The sequence below is a fragment of the Dermacentor variabilis genome, chromosome 11 (assembly GCF_050947875.1).
Source record: "Dermacentor variabilis isolate Ectoservices chromosome 11, ASM5094787v1, whole genome shotgun sequence".
Lineage (NCBI taxonomy): Eukaryota > Metazoa > Arthropoda > Arachnida > Ixodida > Ixodidae > Dermacentor > Dermacentor variabilis.
This window is the reverse complement of record NC_134578.1, coordinates 76,192,585-76,196,811: the sequence shown is the minus strand read 5'-3', so window position 1 is coordinate 76,196,811 and position 4,227 is coordinate 76,192,585.

Sequence of the window (4,227 nt, the reverse complement as noted above, 5' to 3'; positions counted from 1 at the left end):
GCTAACAGTAGTTGCATTTCTAAAAGCTGGTACATCCCCAAAATCTGCAAGAAGTTACAGCCCTTTGCCCTCACAAGCTATTTGGCAAAATCATATGAAAGCGCTATTATTATCAGACTCTCGTTTATTTTAGAATCAAGAAACCTAATAGACCCCCACCAGTGTAGATATGAAAAGGGTTGTTGAACTACTGACCATCTTGTCCGTCTAGAACATGAAATTCGATATGCATTTCTACACAAGGAGTACTGTCTTGCGGCTTTCTTCGATTTAGGAAAAGCTTACGACACCACGTAGAGATACAGAATTTTAAGAGACCAGACTGATCTCGGGATCCGTGGTAAAATATTGAACTGCCTAGCTCGTTTTATGTCTAATAGAACATTTCAGGTACGTTTTGGCTCAGCACATTCCCATACATCTACACAGGAAAATGGCGTTCCACAAGGCTGTGTTCTCAGCATGACACTGCTCATAGTAAAAATGAACTCGGTTAATAAGATTATACCATCGTTTCTTATGCACTCTATATACATAGACGATCTCCAAGTGGCTAGCCACGCCTCAAATTTGTCAACCTGTGATAGGCAGCTTCAAATCACTATAGATAAACTTACACAATGGGCTAACAAAAATGGTTTACGTTTCTCTGCACAGAAAACAGTTTTGTTCTCTCAGAAACGAGGGCTACACAGCGATCCAGTCCTAAAATTGATTGATGCCGTATTGGCGGTCAAACAAGATTACAAGTTTTTAGGAGTAACATTTGACACCAAACTAAACTTCCTAGCCAACACAAGAACACAGAAAATTAAAGCAAATATAGCTCTGAATATCCTCAAAGTTTTATCTCATAAGCACTGGGGTTCCGGCCGAAAGTGTCTTTTATGTATTTACCGGTCTCTTGTGAGTAGCCTTCTAAAATACGTCTGCGTGGTTTATGGCTCAGCTAGACAGTCTTACATTCGACGACTTCATTCAGTACATAACCTTGGACTGCGACGGGCAAGTGGTGCCTACAGAACATCGCCTGTCCCAAGATTATATACTTGGGTGTAATGAACCTCCCTTACAGCAGTGCAGAGCGTTATTAACTTTCTCTTACGTACTCAGAATTCAGTCTTTACCGCAGCACATATGCTACAGCAACGTCACACAATGCAACTCACGCTTACATATACAAACAAACCGAACATTAGGCCGCTTGTCCTGTGATATGAGGAATATTGTCGGGATTATGACATTCCTTATAAAGTCCTCCAGGTTGCCAAAAAACCACAATGGTTGTCCCATGGTACGATCTCACACAGTTATGTGACTGGACATTAACACATTTAAAGGAAAGAGATATACCACACGAGCACAGTAAACAAAAATTCCGTGCTCTTCAGGACAAATATCAAGGTAACCTGACATTTTCCACTGGTGGCTCTAAAACAACAGAACACGTTGGTGTAGGGGCCGTAACGAAAAATTGGGAACCAGGTATTCGATTACCAAAACATGCCTCTGTTTTCACTGCTGATGTTTATGCTGTATGGGTTCTAGTTAAAAAGGTTATTACTGACAAACACAAAAATCGTCTCATACACGGTTTCCTTTAGTGCACTAAAGGCTCTACATCCGAAATCTGAGTGTGAACCCGTGCTAGGGAATCTATAAGCATGGTGTCGGTTAAAAAATACGGGAGACCAATTAGTTTCTGCTGGGTACCAAGCCATGTTGGGATACGGGGTAACAAAGCAGCTGATAGATATGTATCGATGGCAGCGTACAAGGACATAACAAACACAAGGCTTTCATATAATGATAGTATCCGTGCGATTAGGAAGGCCTTAACGTCAAAGTGGCAACATGAATGGGACCGTTGCGCACACAAGCTACATCTCACTAAACCCGTGCTTGAGTGGAAGTCGTGTAACCACCAGAAGTGGTGTTTTACGCCGACTACGCGTTGGGGCAGACACACCTCACACATAATTATTTTCTTACAGAAGAAGAAGCGCCAACATGCGAGAAATGCCAAGAACCACTAACAGTTATGCATATATTACTGACATGTGCATATATTGAAGTACACAGACAAAAGCTTTCGAACAACTTATATCAACTACACATACCTTTACACCCTGCTTTAAGTTTATGAGATGATCCGATAGTCTCATTACCTGACGTGCGGAAATTTATAGAGGACGCTGGCTTTTTACACAAAATATAGATTAACACAGCATTTTTCTTCTTAAATTAGATTTTAAGACATCTCGTGTTTGGCGCAGCATAGCCTTTGGCACTTTTGCGCCACTAAACCCCATTAAACTGACTAACAATGGTTAAAAAAATAATAGCGCAGGTTGACCTAGCGGGAAAAACAGACTATATCGAGCGTTCGAAAAGTCGGGTCTGACAGCAAATCTCGATAAACTGAAAACAATAACGGGTGATGTAAAACTTGCAACTACACGTGCTATATCAGCTTTTTGGCTCATATTCTTCCAGGTTAAGGAAAATCCAAAAGAGCATTCAAAATTGTTAAGAAAAAGAAAAGCTAACGTATCTCTTCAGCTAGGATATGGTTATAGATAACGTTACAACTACAGAGCAAGAGGGTAAAGCCGAAGGCTTTTAGCGCATACTTGAATCAGTTTTTTCGCCGCCGCTATGAAACACCATACCGGACAAGTCTACTTTGCACGAAGTGCCAGTCATCCCGGAGATATTTGTTCATGATGGCCATGGGGTTGAAGCGCTGCTCAGGAGATTATATGAGTCAATACTTATTGGTGCTGGCGGTTTACCGAATGCACCCTCAAATATTGTGCAAGGTCAGTATCACCGTATCTAAATATTATTTTTGAGAAATTATTGAGCGATGGTCACTCCTATTTGACTGGAAAGAAAGCTTCCGTCGTACCTGTTCATGAATTCGGTCCGCCCTACATTATATAACTGTTGTCCAGTATCGCTAACGTGTATTTGTTGTAAGATCCTAGAGCATGTTTTATATGCATCCATCATGCAGCATATCGATAGACAGTCCCTGCTCAGCACAAGTCACATGGCTTCTGGCCAAAATTTTCCCGCGTTACAGAACAGAATCTTTTCATGATTTGTCTTTTTCATTAGAGAATCGTACAGCTGCGGATTGTATTCTTATCGATTTCAATAAAGCTTTTGATGTAGCACCTCAGGCTTCTTAAAAATAAACAATTGTCTAGGTGCAATGTTGATACTTTCGATTTTTCTTGAATTTCAGCGTACCGGCATCAGAGACAGTAGTATGTTTTTGATGGAGCACAATTAGGTACTGCTGATGTTTCATCAAGAATACCACAAGGATCGGCTTTAGGGCCATTATTATTTCTGATATACACCAACGACATCAGCACCCAGGTAACATCATCTATACGGATTTTTGCAGATGACTGTATCTTATGTAGACAAATATGCGGTGATCATGATTGCCGTATTCTTCAAAATGATCTGAATGCCATATACTCGGTGTATAAAATGGGGTATGAAACTAAATCTAAAAAAAAGGAGTGTGTATTAGGTTTTCCAGGAAATTATTACGAACGAATTCATCTGATGCAGTATCTAGCACAGTATCACAAACAGCTACTGAGTACAAATACCTAGGAGTTTATTTTACACCTTCAATGTCTTTGACAAGGCACGTTGATTATACAGTCTCAAGGGCTTCCAGATTACTCGGGTTCTTGTGCTAAAACACGCGTAACCATCCGTAGCACACTCGTGAAGTCATGTACAAATCGTACAACCGGCCAATATTGAATATGCATTCACAGTATAGGACCCTGCGCTTGCCTTCAATAAAAATAAACTTGAAAAAAAATGAGAACCTGACTATCCGGTTTGTGCTAGGCAATACAACCAGCAGAACGAAAGTGAGCACCGTCATACCTAAAGGAATCAATACACTGGGAACCACTGGAACATAAAAGGGTTAAGCTCCGTCTAAAATTTTTGTATTGTATTTATACCTCACAAACTGGCATCCAAAGCGCACAATACTTCTTCCCTCCCTACTATACTTCTGAGCTACTTCATCGCGAACATAAAATTAGAGAATTGAAATGTAGGACAACTACCTCTGCTAGCGCATTTTCCCCACAAACAATACGGCAGTGGAATAAATTACCTTAAGACGTGGTGCTGGTCACTTCTGAAAAATCGTTTTTAGTTCTTCAAGTGCCCTCCATGTTCCCC